The 24533-nt window shown below is 33.8% G+C and overlaps 1 pseudogene; it reads left to right on the forward strand.

Moving 5' to 3' along the window:
* The first annotated feature begins 9554 nt into the window (after positions 1 to 9554).
* LOC140861342 (cyclin-T1-3-like) lies at positions 9555 to 20076 on the forward strand (annotated as a pseudogene).
* Positions 20077 to 24533: the final 4457 nt, after the last annotated feature.

Genomic DNA, 24533 nt, shown 5'->3' on the forward strand with positions numbered 1-24533 from the left:
TTCAGAATTTTGAGAACAGAGTGTCGAAGACTTTCCTTTCCTTTTGATTTCCAATTTTCGAAACCCCATAACTTTTAATCCGCTCGTCCGATTTCGATTCCGAAAGATGTTCTGGAATCCTTGCAACAAGGGCTTCGATCTTGTGTAAGTATTATGATGTTTGAGTTAGGTTTCGAAATCAGTATTTAGCAGAATCAGTACGTTTGAGTTTATGATTATGTTCTTCAACGTATATGCGATTCTATATCGAAACCGGATTGATGAGTTCGTATTAAATGTATTCCATCATGATTCCAGCATGTTTTTGACTTGTTAGCAAAAGATTATAGCTGCTGATATGAGGATTATGAATGATATGAAGTGATTAGAAGTTGATAAGAAGTTAATAATGAATTCGATACCGAGTCGATTACCGATTTTCAATCGCTATGCCGACGGTTGATGTTTTGACATCATTTTGATAGCCTATAACTGAGTTGAGATAGCTTTTTAGATGTTATGAATGTTATGGCATTTTTATTTCTTGATTTCAGTTGAGTTTCGAAGGCTAACGATTCACGACTCCGAGTTGTACCGAATAAGAAGAAGTTGAAGTTTGAAATGATGTTGATTGAATTTATATTGATGATTTTGACTCGATTCTGAAATGATTGAATAGAATGAAGTTTGATATGCATGTTTTGATGCTATGTTTCAGAGTTTAATAGGAGACTATTGACTCAAGAACCTCAACTTAAAACCGAAGAAGAAGTTATCAAGATTGAAGTGAATTTGATTGAAGATTGAATGTTATTTGAATGAGCAGATTTGCTATGAGTTGTGGTACTTCCTATCCAGATGTGGAACATGACAAACTCGAGAATGAAAGGTATAAGATGATATCGAGATTCAGGACTATGATACTCAAGATTGATGAATCTTGAGTAGTCCGCCAAATCACATACTAGTTATGTTTATTTTGATTATGAACTTGTTATTGTTCTTGTGGATCCATTACAGGTAGTGGATCTTGATTGCTTTTGATATGATACGATGATATTGAATTGATTCTAATGCCAAGGTCAGATGGACCTTATTTTCGAGTCTGATGAGACGACGATAGATGGATATCCATGTCAAGATCGGTTACGAATCTTGATGGCAATGAAGTGATAAGAATCAATTTTTGAGATAAGCGCGCTATATAAATTGAAGTCTTGATTTGAAATTTGAGTCGATATATGCGTTATTTTTACTCTATTCTTGAGTTGACATGTTTAGAGTAGATATGAATTTATTTAACGCATTTATATGTCGATTATACTAAGAATGATTTCTCACCGGAGTTTATCCGGCTGTTGTTTTGTTTTGTATGTGTGCATCATAACAGATGGGGCAGGAGCTGGTCTGAGACAACATTGATAGCTCGGGAGAGAGATATAGCAAGTGTGGACTCGGGTTTATAAGTTAAAGCATGGTATAGTGATAGCATCAAACATAGCAAGAACTTAAGACTTAAAGTTGTTTATGCTATGTTGAATAGCTTGTAGTTTTATATCTTTTAAGCTATTCATTTGATGTAATACATGTATGATTTGATGATAGGAACTTAGTATATTAAAGTATGCATGTTCTCAGAATTTATTATATGTTTAGACTTGAATTTGATTGAGAAATCATGCTATGGTTCCACATTTTGACAGCAAAGATCAGCAGCAGAATTCGAGCAAAAGATGGCTCGCTCGATCGGATAAAAGTTACCGATCGAGCGAGGCCTGTTTTTCATGGGCAGAGAATTCGATTTTATTGCTCGCTTGATCGGTATCTTTTGCCCGATCGAGCGAGGCCATTTGTGCTGCAGACCCGAGAATTTGATATTGTTGCTCGCTCGATCGGCTGACTTTGCCCGATCGAGCGAGGCTCTGAAATTTTAAAAAAAAAAAATTTTGCTCTTGATTTATTATTCTTTAATTGTTTGATTAATTGTTTAATTAATCATTAGCTGCCCTAAAACAAGATTAGCAACCTGAGGTCCCCATAACAGATGGTATCAGAGCGTAGGTTCTGGACTGAGATAGAAGCTGAGAGGGGTAGAGTGAGTCACATGCATTTATAGTATTGCATGATTATGCAGTATTTGATTCTATGATTTAATAAATTGCATGTGCTCTTGATCTACTTTTGAAATTGAATTGATTAATTTACTGATTTGTAAATTTTCAAATTCTTATCGATGTTATTATAAGAATTTCCCCGGGTGATGTAAGCACCCAGAATTGAAGAGAACAGTGTTCTTTGGGTGACGTAAGCACCCCAGACTGACAGAGTTGTATGGCCACACTGAACAGAATGGTATGGTCGGATTGAACAGAACAGAATATCAGTGAATGAATAGATATATTGCAGGTAGAAGTTGGCCTGAAGTACTTGATCAGTTGTTCAAATACCTGACAGATACAGATGAATATCGTATCAGATCGACTGTCTACCAACTTTAAGACCTAGCAACCAGCTGATAGATTTTGACGGAGAAAATGATGAAAGAACAGAGGTATATTAATTTGTTGGTAAGTTCTTAGAACATGATTTTTGTTTATAGTTCTTTGCCACAACAGATAGAAATGACGAGAAAGAAAAATATACCATCTCGAAGTTGAATATTTTGAATATTGAAGAATGTTTTATTAGACTTTGCAAGCCTACTATGATTTTTTTGAATTGTGGATGATAATAATGAAGCTCAAGATTGAGTTGTTTAATTAGGGCTTGAATTCAAAGATTATGTCTGAATAAATGTTGACGACTGAAACATGTTATGAAAGACATAGTCTTGTTTAATAAAACTGAAGCTGAATGATGAAGCAAAAGGACTGAAATTGTAAAGATCCTACGGTGTGTGAGAGAAACACATATTTAGCTACAATTTCTATTCCAGAAGTATACAAAGAATCAGAATGAAATTGCACCTGAGAATGAAATTTCAGGTAATAGATTTATTTTGTTTTGACCTGTTTATTATTGGTGCAATAGATTCATGATAGCAGAAAGCTTATTATATGATCACCTCTGTATCAGAAAAGAGACTGTGTGAATTGAACTGAAGAATGGAAATATTGCTTCGATGAACTGAAACTGAAGATGATTTTGTTCGTATTGAAATATCAATTTATGTTGCATGATAGATGATGATGCAATAATTGAATACAGATGAGTAGAAGAATTGATGATAAAAAGCGATTAAATTAGATCAGTAAGAACATAATGTGCAGTTGAATATGATGATATAGAATCTCGAATTAAGATTTTGTGATTTCGGTTTGCTATATGATGTTTGATTACAGAAATATTCTGAAATAAGTATATTCAATGCACTAGATATGTTATGATCTAAACCAGAATTGAAAGATATGCCGATGAGTAGAGATTATAGATATAGTTCAGTAAGATTCTTGACTTTAGTTTAAGTTGTGAACTGGAATTTATCAGAGAATTGATGAGTTTATAAATTGAATACTGCTTTTGCGGTTTACAAAATAGATGATGATATGAAAATCAGTTACAGATGAGTCTTTTATTTGATTTTACTGAAGTTATTACATCAGAAATCATGATTTTTGAAATTCTTGATATTGATTTTGAGGTTTTGGTACCGACCTCAATCGATTTTGATGGACTCTTATTCTTTGTCAGGGTCTGATTTGATTTACTTGTCTTAAGTTGAGATGCTAGTGAGTTGTTTTCACTTAGCATATTGTCATTCATATTATTGTTCTGTGGATGATCTTGACTTAAGTGAGTTTCCCTGATTATGAATTTCAAGAGTCACTGATTGATTGATGTATACATTCAGTATATTATAATATTTTGGACTTGTAACTGATAGAATTTCCAATTGAGATTTGGGAAATAGAACGAAGAGAAGAGATGAATGCGTGATTGATTGATCTTTTGAATTTATGTGCTTGAGTATCGAGATAGATACTAAAACAGTCCGAATTGTTGTAATCCAAATTAAGTGGGAATTGATTTTGAAGGATTAAAGCACATTGAGATGAGATCAAGTTATTAGAATTCAATTGAGAAATAGAAATGAAGAACGAAACAGGCATTCGATCAATTGATTTCAGATTTTGTGTATTTTGGTTTGAATATTCAGATGAATATATGACCAATCAGAATGATTTTTGATTGAAAGCAATCCAGAACTGTTTAGAAGATGAAAGAAACACAGAAAGTAAACTGAAGCGATGAGAATTCAGTAAAGAAAGCCAGATTGAGATATGAAGTGAAGCCTCAGATCAGAATGAATGAATTCTATTATGATTGATTATTTGATTGTGCCTGATATTTCCGAAAAGAGATATCAGAATTTGAAGAATTGCACAACAATGAATTCAATATTCATCCGATAATTGTTTTATCAGACGATAAAGCAAATAGAAGTAACAGAATTAGTACGTTTTTGAAGTTAAACGTACAGAGAGTTTCTGATGAATTTGAAAATCATTGACCAGATGAGTTCAATGACAGTTTAGAAACTCCAGAAATTGGTATGAGATCATGATTTGAAAGAGTAAACTACCAAGATGAAACAGTTTATATGAAGTAAACAGGTGGTAGTTATGAACAGATTGATTGAAATTACTGGATACGATAATCTGTCTGTATGATCAAATCACTGAATTGTGATTAGATTCGTTGCAAGACGAACATTAAGCCAAGAAATAATGTTTTAGATTGAAACATTGGGTTTACTATTATTTTGTAATACAGATGATCCGAAGACTTTGAGTATTTTTTTGAGGTAAAGGTACAACATGTTATCCTTGAATTGGAAGAATAATCAGAGAAGATGAATTGAATTTCGAGAATGAATTTTTATCTGACATGATACCGATTATCAACAGCTCTGAATACACTGTATGAGATGTGAATAACAGTTATCTATTCAGATCTGTGAAGAAGATAGAGATATGATGAAATTACAGGAATGATTAAAATCTATTGTCAGGATTAAGAATTTAGATTTATTCGACAGATGTGGTATCGATTGATTGATTGATGTTCTGAGAGTTGGTTATATGTGATTGCATTATACCATTTGTCGATTGATGGATTATCTGAGTTGATTTTCCGGATATTGAGAATATTCTCAGAACTTTGATACCTGATTCGGTATTACTTGTCTTGATGTGTTGCCACTTGATAATTATAATTCCTGTAATAGCTAATGAATCGATTTTGAGATAATGATATGAGGAAGGAAATTAGATTTCTTTGTGTTGTAATGATACTACTGAAGTATATGACATCAGATCAGACATGATTTGTCGATATTAGATCAGATGTGATTTGAGGAACACAAAGATGATAAATATGAATCTGTATGAAGAGAGAACAATGAAAAAGAATTAGAATTAGTACTTGAATGATAGATATAATTGTTGAAGCTGAAACTGATTAGTTAAGCGGAAAAGTTATTCTTGAAACATCATTCAATTCAGAATAGAGAAAGAGCAGAGTTGAATTTACAGATTCAAAATATGAAGTTGAATACTGACCTTGAAGCGATGAACTGAATAGCAATGTAGACTTGATTTATGTTCTATACTCTGTATAGAATGATATAGAGAAAGAATCAAGTCATCACAAAGGATGAATTTCACTGAATGAACTGTCAGACATAATTGATGATTTCTTTGATCGAATGTATTCTTTTCCTGTTTGATAAGTTCAGTATCTAAGTGAAAGAAGTATCAATAGATTCTTCTTATGTACTTTATTCAGATGAGATAGATATTGACGAGATTCTAAGTTAAGTCGATTATTCGACAAATCCTTGATTGAAGGAAGAAACAGCTCAGAATAAATTCTTTTCAATGACTTAAAGTACAACTGAATAGATACCGAATACAAGAGAATAGAAGCAGATTCAAAGTAATAATCTGACATAAGATTGAAAGATGAAGTGAGATACGAAATGCAGAGTTGGATGATTAAAGTGAGAATCACTTCAGATAATCATTCAGTCAATTAGATTTGATATTCCGGATGAATACGATTTCGAGGACGAAATCATTTCTTAGAGGGGAGGAATTGTAAGGTCCGAAAATATTAAATTATTAATTATGGGATTTGAGAATTAAAATTCCATATTATGGGCTAATATTGATTTGAGAAGTTATGGAAATGATAGATTAAATTTTCGAGCCGAAAATATTTAATTTGGAATTTTCCGGATTTTGAGAATTAAATTCCGAGAATTCATAAATTAAAAGAATAAATATTTGATTTGACTATTTTTGGAATTTGAGATTAAATTACATATTTCAGAAATTAAAGAAGATTAATTTTGAAGATGAAACCCGATCAGGGGTTGATTTGAAAATATCGAAGATTCGAGGGCTAAAGTGCAAAAGGCCGGGATTATTGATTTAATCCGAATTTATTTAATTTTAATCCGAGTATATTTAATTTGGGAATATTTAGGGTTTCGATTTAAATTCTAATATTTTTAAATTATTTTGGATTGAAATTGAATTAAAACGAAGGCTGAGGACTGAATTGCAATTTACAAAAATTCAGGGACTAGATTGCAATATTGATTGAACATATCTGATTTTAATTCACATTATCAGCATGTCAACGTGTATAATGGATGTTCATTTCAGAATTTTGAGAACAGAGTGTCGAAGACTTTCCTTTCCTTTTGATTTCCAATTTTCGAAACCCCGTAACTTTTGATCCGCTCGTCCGATTTCGATTCCGAAAGATGTTCTGGAATCCTTGCAACGAGGGTTTCTATCTTGTGTAAGTATTATGATGTTTGATTTAGGTTTCGAAATCAGTATTTGGCAGAATCAGTACGTTTGAGTTTATGATTATGTTCTTCAACGTATATGCGATTCTATATCAAAACCGGATTGATGAGTTCGTATTAAATGTATTCCATCATGATTCCAGCATGTTTTTGACTTGTTAGCAAAAGATTATAGCTGCTGATATGAGGAGTATGAATGATATGAAGTGATTAGAAGTTGATAAGAAGTTAATAATGAATTCGATACCGAGTCGATTACCGATTTTCAATCGTTACGCCGCCGGTTGATGTTTTGACATCGTTTTGATAGCCTATAACTGAGTTGAGATAGTTTTTTAGATGTTATGAATGTTATGGCATTTTTATTTCTTGATTTCAGTTGAGTTTCGAAGGCTAACGATTCACGACTCCGAGTTGTACCGAATAAGAAGAAGTTGAAGTTTGAAATGATGTTGATTGAATTTATATTGATGATTTTGACTCGATTCTGAAATGATTGAATACAATGAAGTTTGATATGCATTTTTTGATGCTATGTTTCAGATTTTAATAGGAGACTATTGACTCAAAAACCTCAACTTGAAACCAAAGAAGAAGTGATCAAGATTGAAGTGAATTTGATTGAAGATTGAATGTTATTTGAATGAGCAGATTTGCTATGAGTTGTGGTACTTCCTATCCAGATGTGGAACATGACAAACTCGAGAATGAAAGGTATAAGACGATATCGAGATTCAGGACTATGATACTCAAGATTGATGAATCTTGAGTAGTCCGCCAAATCACATACTAGTTATGTTTATTTTGATTATGAACTTGTTATTGTTCTTGTCGATCCATCATAGGTAGTGGATCTTTATTGCTTTTGATATGATACGATGATATTGAATTGATTCTAATGCCAAGGTCAGATGGACCTTATTTTCGAGTCTGATGAGACGACGATAGATGGATATCCATGTCAAGATCGCTTACGAATCTTGATGACAATGAAGTGATAAGAATCAATTTTTGAGATAAGCGTGCTATATAAATTGAAGTCTTGATTTGAAATTTGAGTCGATATATGCGTTATTTTTACTCTATTCTTGAGTTGACATGTTTAGAGTAGATATGAATTTATTTAACGCATTTATATGTCGATTATACTAAGAATGATTTCTCACCGGAGTTTATCCGGCTGTTGTTTTGTTTTGTATGTGTGCATCACAACAGATGGGGCAGGAGCTGGTCTGAGACGACATTGATAGCTCGGGAGAGAGATGTAGCAAGTGTGGACTCGGTTTATAAGTTAAAGCATGGTATAGTGATAGCATCAAACATAGCAAGAACTTAAGACTTAAAGTTGTTTATGCTATGTTGAATAGCTTGTAGTTTTATATCTTTTAAGCTATTCATTTGATGTAATAGATGTATGATTTGATGATAGGAACTTAGTATATGAAAGTATGCATGTTCTCAGAATTTATTATATGTTTAGACTTGAATTTGATTGAGAAATCATGCTATGGTTCCACATTTTGACAGCAAAGATCAGCAGCAGAATTCGAGCAAAAGATGGCTCGCTCGATCGGGTAAAAGTTACCGATCGAGCGAGGCCTGTTTTTCATGGGCAGAGAATTCGATTTTATTGCTCGCTCGATCGGTAGCTTTTACCCGATCGAGCGAGGCAATTTGTGCTGCAGACCCGAGAATTTGATATTGTTGCTCGCTCGATCGGCTGACTTTGCCCGATCGAGCGAGGCTCTGAAATTTAAAAAAAAAAAAAAATTCTGCTCTTGATTTATTATTCTTTAATTGTTTGATTAATTGTTTAATTAATCATTAGCTGCCCTAAAATGAGATTAGTAACCCGAGGTCCCCACAAATATAGTAAAACATTTAATAATAATAAATATCTTACCTAGCTACTTTATTTTTCAAATATTATAATTTCGAAACACACTTAGTTAAAGCTTTGTTTAATTTGCATCAAATATTCTCCAACACGACTCGATAATTTAAGGGCCCCTTTTTTGCATTTTATTCATTCAAACGCATCCACATCTTATGGTCGATTCCTAATAAGAAATAATCTACTGCTTCAATGAACGCTTCTTACCTCTGAGAGCGGAAAATTAATTTTGAAATGTAAATGTATTTGAAATGAAAAACAACTTCTTTCAAAAAAATGAACAAAACAACGCATTTACTTCTGAATTGAATTTGCAGACCACACACATGCACTCGAGAAAACAAAACCAGCCTTTGAAAGATTCCTAATAAAATAACCCACTGCTTCAATGAATTCTTCTTGAATTGTGAGGAATGAAAGCTTCAAAAAATATGTGAAGAAAACTTGTTCAGAAAGCTTTTGAGGAATGAAGCTTAGTATGCTTATGGTATTTAACATTATTGTTCACCCACTTGTCCATGAGAATCACGAGACATGCAGATATTGGCCCATGCACTTGTAAACCATAGCCATGGACCATGAAAAAATTGGCCCCTACAACTCCATCAAAGTCACGGATCATGTACAAGTCGGAACTTGGCAATAACACAGGCGAAGTAAAAATGCACCTTTTACTTTGGATTTTAAAAAATTCGGGCTTCACTAATAATTTTGAATAGTATTTTATTTCGACATATTAATTTTGATGAAGTCAAAAGTAAAAAAAATTAAATTTTTAATTATAATTGATGAAGTAAATAGAAGAACCGGATTAAATTTACTTTCTTTCTAACATTTTCAACACTTGGTAAAAATATAAAACACAACATCGATCCCTTTCTTCTTCGTCGCGGGAAAAGAAAAACCTACGCTGCTTCGATCCCTTTCTTCTTCAGCCGCCCACCACCGCCGATTTGCATCTCCAGCCGTTCACCACCGCCGGAACCGACGCCAACACCATATTTCGAAAGGAAAAGGTCCGAATCTCTCTATTTTGGTTTCAATTTAGGTTTTACATGTTTGGAAGATGTTTCATTCTTTTTTTACATGAATTCGGGATGCCCTTTTTTTAACATCAATTCGGGTTTTCCTTTTTTACTTTGTGCTTTACTTGTTTTTCGATCCAAGAAACTACAAATAAATGCCAATGTTTCCTTTTCTTTAAACGTTAGTTATGTTTCTCTTTTGATTTGAGTTTTACATGTTCTTCTTGTTGGGATATATTTTGGTATGTTCAGAACTTGTTCTGCTTCGGGAGTTCCATATATGTTTTCTATTGCAACAATAGATAAATGAAGAACATATGTTTATGCATAAAAAGATTCCAACGGATAAAAATGCCCTCATATGCCTTAGCCTTATACAATTATGGATATAACCACGAATAGCTGCGGTAACTCATATTTTAGTTCTACAATTCCACATGATCTTGTGATGCACCTAAGTCTTCATGTCCCACATTAAAAGTAAACTGGTAAACTGTACTATTCTGTATCAAGGTGCCAAAAACAACATTCAACACTATTTAGTATGTGATTGATATCCAGATACCAAAGAGTCAGGGATGTCTACCTTCGATTAACCAAGTACTTTTATTTTAACTGATTTTATTTTTCCCCAGGAGCATGATCCTATTGAAAGAATCAGAAAGCTTATACCATCTCATGATATAGCCACTGAAAAAGAACTGAAGGTAATATAGCTAAATATCTTTAAAGCATGCAGGGGAAACTGAACAGAAGATTTGTTGTGTATCTGTGACTTTCTTGGTACAAATGATGCATACAAGAGTTAATCAAATGCAGCACCTATCATTGTTGCTAATTTGTGATAGTGTTGTAGTTCTTTGTTTTTGTATCTAAAAAGATTAGTATGTATTTATGGGTTTGTAAATTTGTGTATTATGTAACCTACTGTGTCTAGGGGTGTGCAAGGTTAAATCGAAAAAATTGACCGAACCAATTTTTTTCGAAAATTCGGTTCGGTCTATTCGGTAGTTCGGTTTTGAAGTTTTAAAAAATCGATTAAATCGGTTAGTCTGGTTTCGGTTTTAATTTTGAAAATTCGGTTAAACCGAATTAACCGATTAAGTATATATATTTAATTAAAAATAATTTGTATATGGGCCATCAGAATAAAATCAGGGAAGCCCAATTTTCATACATGGGCCAAACTTTTGAACCCAGTATAATTTGTCTGCTCCTAGCATAATTCTGATTTATGCTCTTTTTCCACCCTTGTTCTGTTCTGCGTACGACTGAGCAACTGCATCTGTGCGATTTTCATCTTCTTAATCGAAAATTCTTCAAGGTAAATACTGTGTGACATTATGTTTGTGCGACTATGTTTTCTTAAGTTATGGAACTACTGCATTTAGTATCCGAACCACATCGTTATCGAATGTGTTCAGTGGAATGGTCTCCACGTTAATTAGATTATAGGAATGTTCACTTTTCAGCTGCTAGCTCACAAGTTTTTTGCTGTCAATTTGTATATTATCAGCATTTTAATTTCAAAAGAAACATTTATTTCTTTTGGGATTGCATATTTGCACAATATAGGAGCTGTAGTTCTGCACTTCTGCTAAAGAGTTAAAGGAATTTTTCTAAAAAATAAAATGTCAAAATTCTCATTTTTTACTTAAAAATTCGGTTATTTCGGTCACCGACCGAATTAACCGATTTTAAAATCGGTTCGGTTCAATCGGTTTTTTTAGCTAATTCGGTCGGTTCGGTTTTCTGAAATTAATTCGATTAAATCAGTTTTAGGTCTATTCAGTTCGGTCGGTAACCGAATAGACTGATTGCACACCCCTAGACTACTCTGTGTCAACAGAAATGTACAAAATTCTATTATTTCACAGTTTCTTAAATTCTATGTAGCATGGATACTGCATATTTTTTTTTAGAAGTATCGGATACGGATACGATATGCAAATACGCGTGTCGGACACGGCAAAAAACGTGTCCTTGACTTTTTTTATGTTTGACCAGTCGGATACGGCTAGGACACGTTTCCGATACGTTTGGCCTCAATGGTAAAAAAATTAAAATTTTTCGGGTTAAATTGAAAGCAATAAGACTTATAAGGACTATTTAATAAATATACTAAAATTAATTGGGCCTAAGAAGCCCTAATTAGTAGTCTTTCTTCTTCGATTATTTTTCTTCCAGTGCGTCTTTCTATCATCATCGTTCAGTCATCCCAAATTCCCAATACCATTCGGCAGTCGCTGTCCCTCGCCGCGGCCCGCCACTCGCCTCTCGCCGCCGCTCCCCTCTGCTCGCCGTCGCCTACTGCTGCACTTCAGTTTTTGAAACGTTTTTTTTTCTTATTTCCCTTCTGAAATTAGTGCCGGCCCACTGCCCAGATTATTTTTTGCTTTTGGGATGTATTTTCTTAATTGTTGCTTTTGGATATTATGATTGAAATATGGTTTTCTACTCTAGGATTTTTAATTTCTATACTAAATTTATATATATTTAATATTTTTATATTATTTAATATTCGTCGTATCCTAGCGGTATCATGTCTTATATTTTTAAAATTTGCCATATCGCCGTATCCGTGTCGTGTCCGATACGATACTCGTACCCGTATCCATGCAACATAGTATGGGTTCATTTATTTTACTCTGCGTTCTTACCCCAGTTTGATTTAGTTTATTGGTGAAACTGTAAGCTTCATAAATGCCATATCAGTTCTTGGTGCTTAGGTCTTGAGGATGCATGTTTTACTTGATCGAATTAAGGACTTCTTGTAGTTTTTTGTTCAGTTTGGTTTAGTTTATTGGTGAAACTGTAAGCTTCATAAATGACATATCAGTTCTTGGTGCTTAGGTCTTGAGGATGCATGTTTTACTTGACCGAATTAAGGACTTCTTGTAGTTTTTTGTTTCCATTTATTAACTTGCATAACTAGTAGACGTATATGTTTTCCTATCTGTTTGAATTCTACTGGCTAAGGTGGGCAGCTGGAGCATGAATATTGAACCTTTGAAATCAACTAGCTGGACAAATTTTTTCAATATTTTGGTGAATGTCAAGGCTAAATTTAAAATATGAGCTATTGCTCTCATTCTCACCCTTATATAACTAATTTTTAATCAAATTATGTAACTAGGGTTTTTTTTGGCAGAATTTTAATGAAGAAGCTTTATGTTGACACATGGTAGCCATCACGAGTATATGAAAATAGTAATAAAAACCTTTTAAGTTTTCCAAAGTTGCTATATCAATATTTTTGATGGATTGTACTGAGAATCTCAGACATAAATTCATGTTATTGCAAGCACTAGGTGCAAACTTTTAGTTGTTTAAACAAAGTGCGATTGCTTTAAAATCATGTTCTTGCTTGAAGGTTTTCAAATTAATTGTTTTTTTCCCCTCAATCTTGCTTTTGCTGTCTAGATCCATTCAAAAAAGAAAAAAAAAGAAAAGAGAGAAAAAATAACACGTTGTTTAGCTTATGGTCTGCTTTATGTTTCACTTTACAAATTTGGTGCTTACCAGAGTACAATTTGCTTGTTCTTTTGAATATTGATTGTGACAGAGTGCTTGAGGGTTTCATGATTCAATCTCTTTATTAATGTCCTTTTCCTTTTTTCTCTTTTTTAAAAATTCGAGTTTCTTGAAAGTCACATGATTAACTGCTGTATTAATCTGGTGCACCACTTTTTAATCTACTAAAATCTAGTTTAACCTGCAGATGCTGATGGATGACTGTTATCTGAACATATCTTGCTAACACACAAGTCATCATCTGGCATTGTCTAAACTCTGTGGGTAAGCAAAGTTTCAAATGGCTGGCCTCTTGTCTGGTGAGCCCTCGTATCGTGGAGCACCTGAAGGACATTCTAAGATTTCTCAGGAAAAACCAGAAGAAAGTGGTGGGCAATGGTATTTCTCTAGGAAAGAAATTGAAGAAAATTCCCCTTCTAGACGAGATGGAATTGATTTGAAGAAAGAAAATTACCTGCGGAAGTCGTATTGCACATTCTTACAAGATTTAGGCATGAGACTTAAAGTGTAAGTTTTTTCTTTGGAGATTGGAAGTTCTTAAATAATCTCTATCTTGTTCATTTCCTCATTTTGTTTGTTTTATTTTAAGAAGCATATGAATTCGTGTTCATTTTGCCAGCATAAACATCACACAATGGCTTTTCGGCCGTAGTGATATTTTGAGATTGAAGTGATATGATGGTCATCTATGGTACCATGTGAAGTATTTTTATAGCATTAGATTTATGCCAATGGATTGTATATATGCATGGTGATTACTTGTTATTTGCGTGCATAAGTTTTCTTGCTATTCTTATTGTTTAAGGTTGTGAGTTTATGTCATGTAAATTTTATGGCGTACATCTAATGTAAAATATCCATGCAAGGGAACAATGCATATGCTAGTTAGGATATAGGTAAGAATTCTTGCTTCTATCTCTTTAACTATCACGAGGATAAAGGGAAAAGGAAATTTTACTTTTTAAATTCCTTTTGTGTCCACACGGCTTATGCCCATGCCCTTTGAAATTGATTATGTTAGTTAGTCCAATGCTTTGCAAGGTGCCACCGTAACATTGCATAACTTTACCTGAGTGGAGACTTGGGTGTGTTATAGCTATTGGAAGGAGGCGTTTTTGTCATAAGGGGGGCGGTTAACCTTGATCGCTGCAGTTCTGAATGCGATGCCGATGTATTTCATGTCTTTATTCCGGGTACCCAAGGGCATAGCGGTGGCGATGGGGAAGATAATGAGGGATTTCCTTTGGGATGGGGCTGATGGCGACCAACATTGTTACTTGGCTGCTTGGGAGTAGGTCTGTAAGCCCAAAGAGAGAGGGGGGGTTGGGCATTGGGAATATTTGTTTGAGGAATAGGGCTTTGTTGGGAAAATGGTGGTGGAGGTTATATGTTGAGGATGAACCGGTGTGGAAAAGAGTCATATTGAGTAAATACGGGTTACAAGAAAACGGATGGGATGCGGGGTTAGCGAAAAATGTCACATTCAGATGTCCATGGAAATTTATTTCTCGATCTTACTTGACTTTTCACCAATTAGTGAGGACAGTGGTTAAAGGGGGAACAAATGTCAGGTTTTGGGAAGATAGGTGGTCAGGGAATTCTTCTTTTCGGGATTTGTTCCCGTCCTTATATCAGATTTCGTCGGTTCATAATTTACCTCTCTTTTTTTGCCTCGTTTGGAAATCATTCTTCCTCTCAATCATGGGATCTACATCTTAGAAGGGTTCTGAGGGATGATGAATTAGATGAGTTAAATGCTTTGATAGATGTTTTAGATAGGATGAGATTGGTTGAAGGGGTGGACGGCATAAAAGTGTGGGATGGGGATTCTTCAGGTGTCTTTTCAGTCAAATCTTTCTTCGAGTCTTTCTTTCCGAGTAGTGTCTTCCCTATTTTCTCATTATTCAGTGTCATTTGGGAAGCTCCGGTTCCAACAAAGGTTCAAGTTTTCTCATGGACCGCAGTGTTGGGGAAGGTGCCGACCTCGGATATGATGCAAAAAAGGTGGCCTACTTGTGCTCTTTGCCCCAATTGGTGTGTGCTATGTCGGAAAGAGAGGGAAACGCAAGATCATATGTTCATTCATTGTACCTTCACGAGTGGGCTTTGGGCAAGGGCCTTGACAGAGATAACCTCGGCTCCGAGATCAGCGCAAGACTTATTTGCTATAGATCTTGGACATCTTCTGGGTGAGAAAGGGATAATCTTTTGGACGGTGGCCGTTCATGGCGTTTGTTGGTCAGTGTGGCTGGAGAGAAATAGAAGAATGTTTGAAGATCTGGAAGAGTCGATCGACGAATGCTGGGAAAAGATCAAAATCAAAGTTTCTACGTGGATAAGATCTCATGTACATTTCAAGAATGATTTGATTTCGGATTTATTAAGAGACTGGGCGTTTGCATTTTGTTGATAGGGATAGGATTACGAAAGTTAGGATCATGATAGCCTTCTCGGCGATGGCGGATCACTTGTCCGCATATTGTACATCATCATTTTATAGTAATTAATATATTATGTTTCTTATCAAAAAAAAAAAAACTTTTGCCCACTAAGAATATGCAGGCTTGTGCCACTGCCGTTGGTCTTTAGCATCTTCTTCTTATCATTCTATATGACCATCCATTTCAGGAACTATCTTCGATTGCCAGCCTGCTCTTATCATGTTTCAAGATATTTGCTCAAAAACTCAAACCACTGTCATCAACCAGCTTATCTTTTTTCGACTTAGAAACTATACCCTTGTCCCTGTGGAACTGTAGCAACTCTACAGATCCAATGGTTCTTATATCTGATAATGAAAGGGAGTTGACTTGTCTCTACAGTCTGTTTTTTTGGGGCTACTTTTTTGAAGCGTATAATTTTCAAGTACATTACCATAACAGTGGTTTTTCTAAGCATGACAGCCTTAACTGGCAGATGCCCCCTATTGGCGATCATTAGAATCTTTTGACATACTGATTTAGTTCACTATCCCATTTTTTGGTTGTTAACTGCACTTTAGTTTTTCCGTCGAAGCATATGAATTTAAAATGCTATAAATTTTTTCTGATTTTTATGCTGGATGTTTCATGATTGCAGGCCTCAGGTCACTATTGCTACGGCAATTATATTTTGTCATCGGTTCTTCCTTCGTCAGTCCCACGTGAAGAATGATAGGAGGGTGAGTTAGTTTATGCTCCCTTTGATCTTATCGTGTTCTGGAGTCGAGGACTTCCATACTAACTTGATCCGGCTGAGAATGACTATACATAACATAATGTTTACAAGATTATCATCTCGTGAACTGATTTTGGATATGAAGTTCTTCTTTCTTCAGAATCTTTCTAAAAAATTGTTTGTTCTGTTCTGGAAGTCATGGATTCTCGAATCAGGGATACTTTAAGTTGGTGTTGATTTTCAAGGATAAAGGAACACGATATGGTGGTTGTGTTTTTAATGGTTTTGTTTTTAGGCCTCCTTCTCATGATGGCAGTTTATAGTATGATATGGAGTTTTTAACAGCTGATTATATTTAATGTGTGCGCTATAGTTTGTATAGAAAATGGCAGTTGTATCTGGTGGGGTTTTGCCTCCATGAAATTTCATCTCCAAAAGTATTATGGCTACCTTATTCAAATGTTTTTCCACCGGTAATAATTTCTAAGGTGATCGTGTCAAGCTCATCAATATCTTCAAGTTAGATGGGGTGGTGTATCTTATCCTCCAGGTTACGTTGGTTTTTTTGGGAAATGTGAATCATGTAGAGTCCGTAACAGAGTGTTCTAGTTTTCGAAGTGAGAAACCGTGATCTTATTATGGATTTAAAACTAAATTCTTTGGATTATTTGGTGTGTGGTGACTTGTCTTTGTGGGTGGTTGTCATGACTAGATGAATCTGGCTGTGCATGTGCCTTGTTTATTGAGTTTCTTCCATATGAAGGGAGATTTTTGATTATGATATTCGAACACGTTATTTGAAGCCAAAAAGATATGTAAACAGTGAGAAAAAGTACAAAAAATGAATTTATATAGATACGCAATGTGAAAAAATTTCTTGTGGAAATGTGCATATTCAGTTGAATCATCTGTATATTTTCACTTTCTTCAACAACATTATTGTAAAGGTGATAACAGATCGGGTCTTATTTCCCTTTTGCTTTGCAGACCATTGCGACAGTATGCATGTTTCTGGCGGGTAAGGTTGAAGAAACTCCTCGTCCTCTAAAAGATGTAATTCTTGTGTCTTACGAGATTATTCATAAGAAGGATGCTGCAGCCATGCAAAGGATCAAACAGAAGGTGACGTTATTTTGTTCCTGGAGCTACTCTATGGTTGAATTCAACTGGTTGAACCTGATTGTTTGTTTGCATCTGCTTTTGACTCATTGTTCTTCAGAAGATGCCTATATTTGGAAAACTTTTTGCAAGTGTGCAATCTGCATTCTTTGGTTTTCCATATTTGTATTTTGTGATGAGGTGTTTTGTGTCTTTTATAAGACAGTTATTTATGTTTAATCCTGGTACAGGAGGTATATGAGCAACAAAAGGAACTTATTTTACAGGGGGAAAGGGTTGTTCTGGCAACGCTTGGTTTTGATCTTAATTTACAGCATCCATATAAACCCCTTGTCGAGGCAATTAAGAAATTTCAGGTTGCTCAAAATGCTCTAGCTCAAGTTGCATGGAACTTTGTCAACGATGGGTATGATATATTATTTAGATTAGTCATGATAATATCCTATCCATGGCAATTCTTCCTGCATTTGACCTGAGAACACGGAACGCAGGCTCCGGACATCTCTATGTTTGCAATTTAAGCCCCACCATATTGCAGCTGGTGCTATTTTCCTTGCTGCCAAGTTCCTCAAAGTAAAGCTCCCATCTGATGGCGAGAAGGTTTGGTGGCAGGAGTTTGATGTCACCCCCCGCCAATTGGAGGGTTGGTGCCTTCCCTTTGGTAGCTTGCACATCAACATCATGCTAGCATGGACTAGGTCTCACCTCACCTCTCTAGAACACAACGAATGTTCGAAAAGATGGTGCTTCTAGTTGAATTTGATTTTTTAGGTTATAATTTGTTAAAGGGGAATCAGGGGAGGTTCTAGGATAATGCACTTGATTGCAATGGGATATAATATAATTCACCAAACTTTTTTCCACTTTATAAATATTTCTCTTTGACTGGATGTTTTGTTATTTGCAGAGGTTAGTAATCAGATGTTAGAACTCTATGAACAAAACAGAGTGCCACCAGCTCAGGCTTGTGAAGCCGAAGGGAGTGCTGGCGGGGCTCAAAGACCTCCATCAAAAGGCCCGCCTACTGAAGAGCATGTTACCAATTCCCATGGTGGTGCTACTGCAAAGGCAGTTTCATCGAAGCCAGCACAATCAAGATCACTTCTGGATCCGCCACCTTCTGATGATCACAGTGGGCTTTCTAGAACTACTCAAATGCAAAACAATGAAAATGGACGATCCCAAAAAAGTAGCAATTCAGAGCGCAGAAGAGATCATGATATTAATGATACTGAGAAGCATGAACTGGAATCAACACCTCGTGCTTTGAACGCAGAGGATGTCCAGAATAAAACAAGGTTTGGGAGTGAAGGACATGGAAAGCAGGATCAAGAAGGGAATTCTGGTCGGATTGAAACGAGGGATCCAGTAGAACCAAACGATAAATATCAGGGCAGAAATTTGTCTAACAAGGATGGTGCAGTCGTCCAGTCGCCTCAAGATGCTATAAAAAAATTTGACAGAGAGAAGGTCAAAGCAGCCTTGGAGCGGAGGAAGGCCCGTGGCGACATTACTCATAAAACGGACCAAATGGATGAGCTTGAGAGGGAACTGGAGGACGTTGAAGTTCCTGGCGAGAGTGAAAAGAGTAAGCACGAAAGGAAAAAGCAAAGCTGGTCTAAACCTTCAGTTAAACCGGACCATGAGAGCTCTCAACCCGTCAAATTACCATATGAGGCCAGAGATGGTCATTACCAATCGACTAAAGGGCAATCATCACATGGAGCTGATTTTGATCCTGTGGAGGAAGGAGAAGTCGAATCATTTGATGATGATCGGTCACCTAGGACAAGCATTCGCAAGAGGAAAGCTAATAGCCCTTTGGAAAAGCCACAGGAGGGAAAACAGCCACTTATCATTTATCAGGATCCCATAAACAAAATCACCAGGAGTATTCGGAGGATAGAAACAGAGTGAGGAGGCTTGATTATTCAGAAAGAGGCAACAAAAGGCACGCACAGGAGAACCATGTTTGACATATCCTCTGATTGCTCAGGTATGTGGTGGGGAAAATCTGGTATTTTTTTTTATCCCCATTGGTTTGATAAGACAGATAACCAAAGAAGTTCTGTGACTGATTACTTGATCATGCAAACAGCTAATTGAAGAGTGTATCATTTTATATTCAGGTTGATTGTTTGAATCCATTGCTACGCATTGTTTATACTTCATTGTTGGTTATCAGACACGTTGTCATCGAGAACTCTATGTAATAACGGGTGAGGAAGAAGAGGCGATAAAAATTCTAGTGTATTGGTGGATGAGGTGGTTAGCCAAGTTTATGTTCGCATTCGAAGTACAAGGAACCAAGAATGGTACAAAAATATTGAAATTTTGAGTGATTCGAGATGTTGAGTCCGGTTTGATGTCTTGTATTTTATTTTCTTTCCATGACATTATTCTGGATTTGAAGCCTATTTCGTGGCAAATGTTGCGTCTATCATAACTTCAAGTGCATCATCTCTAAAGTTTTAGCGACTGATGCCAAGAATTCTTGTTCAGCCCTGGTGCTGTTTAGTAATTTCTGAATCAACTATGATTAAACTATGTATTTGCTGGGCAATAAGTATCATTTTACGTTGAAAGTACCGCCACAATTTTTTTAAAATAAAACTTGACAAAGGTGTCTGAAATGATGAATTTGTCTGATTGCATCCATTGTTTTTTTGTTTTATTTAATATATGAAGTTTTTTTTTTGAACTAAATAAATGAAGTTATAATCAGAGAAGCATGTGTTTTTCTGGGCAGTGTTTAATATTAAATGCAATGCCTGGTAGTTGCCGGCAGCATAAACGAAGGGACCATTACATAGAGAATAAAATTTGCATAGTTTCTTAAAAAAAAAAAAAAAAGAATTTGCATAGTTAAATTTTAAACAAGCAAAATAGATTTACGCCTCACTAGTGGTGCGACTAATAACTTTTGATAAATAAAATGATTAAAGATAGAAATAAGTTCGACAAAATAAATTTGTACATGGCAAAGTCATACTTCGCTATAATTAAAATTTTTATGTTTAACTGGTATCTGTGAAAATAAATATCAATTTTCAAGATAAATTCACACATTTACTTAATAATAATTGTATGTGACATATTTTAGATACTAGGAAGGTGCACGTGCGATGAACATAGAATTATATATATGGTTATGAATTAACATCCAATAAATTTTACGGATATCTGACTGATGTTGGTCATAGACATTATTTTCAAACTAAACAAAAAGATATAAAATCAATAAGTGAAAAATTATAATGTTCATTATAGATTTAAGTTTCAAAATTAAACATAAGGGAAATAAACTCAAACACTAAAGATAAGAAAAAATTACAATTCTAGTTTTATAAGTTAGCCTATTTTGATTTTTAGTTATGTGGCTTGTAAAAATATGATTTTTATCAAATAACTTCTAATTTTTTGTCTTTTTTTGCCTGAAACATCTAAATATATAGAATATGATTTATTTGAAATCGGTGGTTTTTTTACATAGCACGTGTGTTGAAATAAATTTTATATTACACATTAAAATTCATCGAAATTAAAAAATAAAAAGAAAATAAAGCAAAATTATCCTCAAAACATCAAAATAAAAGGAAAAATTTTGTTGTTTTCCTTATTTTTGTTTGGGAAAATTGCATGCTATCATATACAATGTAACACCATTTCAACGAAAATGAACTAAAATAGCTAAAAATCTTAGCATACTAAACTAAAACTGAAATATGAAAATATGAAGGACCAAAATCACAAAGTAACAAAATTAATTTACTTTAGGTAAATTTTTGGAAAAAATACATTTTTAGTCCTTATACTTTCATATCAAAACACTTTTGGTCCCTAAACATTTCAACAAAACACTTTTAGTTCTTATACTTTAAAAATGGTAACAAAATTAGTTCTTGCCATTTATTTTATAGTTAAATATATTTGTGAGGACTAATTTATGATATTATTAAATTTTAGGGTCTAAAAATGAATAAAATTAATAATAAAATATTGTGAAAAGAAAAAACATAAAAATAGTAAATGAAACTATATTTTTTTTAAAAATGTTTTATCTTTATTTTAAAATTTTAAAAAAATTAAAAACTAAAATTAAAATTAGAGTTTCAACTTTCAAGATTAATTTGTATACCATATGTATTTTTTATTCGTTTTAATTTATTATTGATGTTTAATATTTACAAAAATAATTATATATATTACATATTTATATTTGATATTTTAAGAAAATTAAAATTTATCTAGTTCGTATCTTATTATTAAATAAAAGTAAATACTTAATTAAATTTGATATCAAATCAGTTATTTAGTATCAAAGATATTAAATAAATTTTATTTTAAAAAATTATTATAAAATACATTAAGAAATGTGCATATTAAAATATTTATAAGATATTTAATTTTAAAAACATATTCGATTATTTTTATGAAAACATCTATATTCTAAAGTAGATATTTTATGTTTAATAAAAAAATCGTAATAAATTTTATTTACATATAATAACATCATAAAAAAGAATAATTATGTTACTCAAAAAAATGTTTGTATTGTAGATATTATGATTTTTATTTTTCATGTTTTTTTTATTTATTTAGGTCTATAATTTAAAAATATAATAAATTAGTCCCCAAAAATATATTTAATCATAAAAAACTATAAGGACTAAATGTGTTGTAATTTGTAAAGTTTAAGGAATAAAAGTGTTGCTTTGAAATGTTTAAGGACCAAAAATGTTTTGATGTGAAAGTATAAGGACTAAAACTGTACTTTTTCCTAATTTTTTTAATGTGAAACATAAGCTTCATTTTTATCACATTAGAAATGTAAGATAACATCGGTGTCAAATAAACATTCTCTAATGTATTTAATGATTTCAAGTAACAAAAAAGCAAAAAAAAAAAAAAAAAACTTGTATGATGAAATTCAACTTTAACAAGTAATATAAAAAAAATCAAAACAATCCAACTTACAGGAAAATAATAATTTCCCCTAAAATATATTATGCTAATATAATAAATATGTAAGATAATAATAATTTTTTTAAAAAAATGTGCTCTCTAGTCTAAAGTTCTTGATCCATTTTAATTAATAACGTAGATAATGCCAAAAAAATTTATTTTAATTAAAACACTTGAAAAAATAATGTAATTAAAATAAATGTACATAATAATTTCAAAATTATGTATATAAGTGTTTGACACAAAAAGTAAGTGAATCTAAATGACAATTCAAAATCGGTTAATTAATATATTAAAAAAACTATTGTGATAAAATGAAGTAGATAGGCATTAATTGAGAGTAGACAATAATATTCAAATAATTTATAATTGAGAAAGTTCAATAAAATAAGTGTAATTTCTCCTTGAAAAAAAATTACTCTGACACGTAATAATCATTTGATGCACGCTGTTAGGAAATCAACTATATGAGTTTTGGCGTTTGACAAACAAATTTGCACATCAACAAATTGGAAAGCAGAACAAGAGCAGAAACAACGTAGCAGAACAAGAGCAGAAGCAACAGAGAAAGCAAAACATAAGTGAGGACAAGAGTAGAATAGCAGAAGCAAAAGAGAGAGGAGATCAGAAGTTGCTCACCAAGTAACCAGTCGAAGTCTTTAACCTTTGGAAAAAGACTTCCGTGCCATGCTACACTCAGACTGAGAAACTGCATTACAGTGTACTTTCATGTCAGAGACAAGACAACGATTACAATCCAACGGATACATATTTGAATCAACATAACTATTGTCTTACTCCTATAAATAGATACCATTGGCTGCAAAAAAAAAAAGAAGAATCTGGCAAAATCAAGAACTTGCAAACACTTACAGTATACAATTTCAGTATAAGAGTTCAAAGCTCACATTGAAGATTATATCAGGAACCGAAAAACACCAGCACACGCATCAAGCATATCAGATCAAGTGAGAATTATATGGTGTGAAGTGTTGAGTTGAACAAACATTGCAAACATATCAGTTGAGTGTGCTGACCAAAATACTATTGTAGAATCAATTGAGGGCTGATTTATTCTGAGTTGAGTCTAGGAGTCTCAGTTGTAGGAGTGGGGTAAGTACTAACTGACGTGGGGTGTTGAAAAGGATTGTAATACTCAAAGACTTTTAGAGTGATACCTTCTGATAGAACCGGAAGAAGGGGTGACGTAAGAGAGTTTAGTTTCGAACATCTAGAAACAAATTGTTGTGTTGATTACTTTTTGTTAAACACACATACAAAACCAGTAGCCATTTGATGAGCGTACTCACTCTGTTAGTTGACTTACTTCCGCACAAGTACATTTGTTGGTCAATTAGCAAAGAGACGCGAGAAAAACCCGATCTCAGTAGCTAACACTACTGAACTCATCATTGAAGATTCCAGCAATAGTCTATACCAGTAAACATATCCAATCAATCAACAATAATCGATCCTGAAAAGTGGGTTTATTTCTCGCCTCTGTATATGATTCAAATGGTTGTATTCAGTGAAATTGCAAAGAGATTTTGGTACAACACATTGGACAACTGTATTATCGAAACCATCGAGACATGTTCTACTGAAAAGAACATTTGGCAGCAGTTGATCAAGCTAGGCGACGATGAGGAGACTGAGCAGATCAAAACTTCACTGGGTGAAGATATTGAAAAACTTTGCTGCTAATACATTTACAAGCTAGAAGATGAGGAGAGCACGAGTCAACAAATCTTGCCTCTTGACTCACTCAAAGATTGTTGAACTGAACCGATTGATTTCGTTGAAGAATCTTGTTGTTCAGTTAGCTCATCCAGCTCTTCTATTGAAGATGAAGATAGCTGTATCTTGGCCAATGATGATCAAACATCTACCAATGAAAAAAGCATATGAACAATTTTCTTCAAGTGGACAGGTATATGACTTTAACTCAGATGAATTTATACGAGAAGAATGAGTCAATGCACTACACAAAATGACCAATGAGTACCAAAGATTGTGCTTAACATTTGAGAAAGTCAAAGCA

This window comes from Henckelia pumila, chromosome 4, assembly GCF_033568475.1.
Source record: "Henckelia pumila isolate YLH828 chromosome 4, ASM3356847v2, whole genome shotgun sequence".
Classification (NCBI taxonomy): Eukaryota; Viridiplantae; Streptophyta; class Magnoliopsida; order Lamiales; family Gesneriaceae; genus Henckelia; species Henckelia pumila.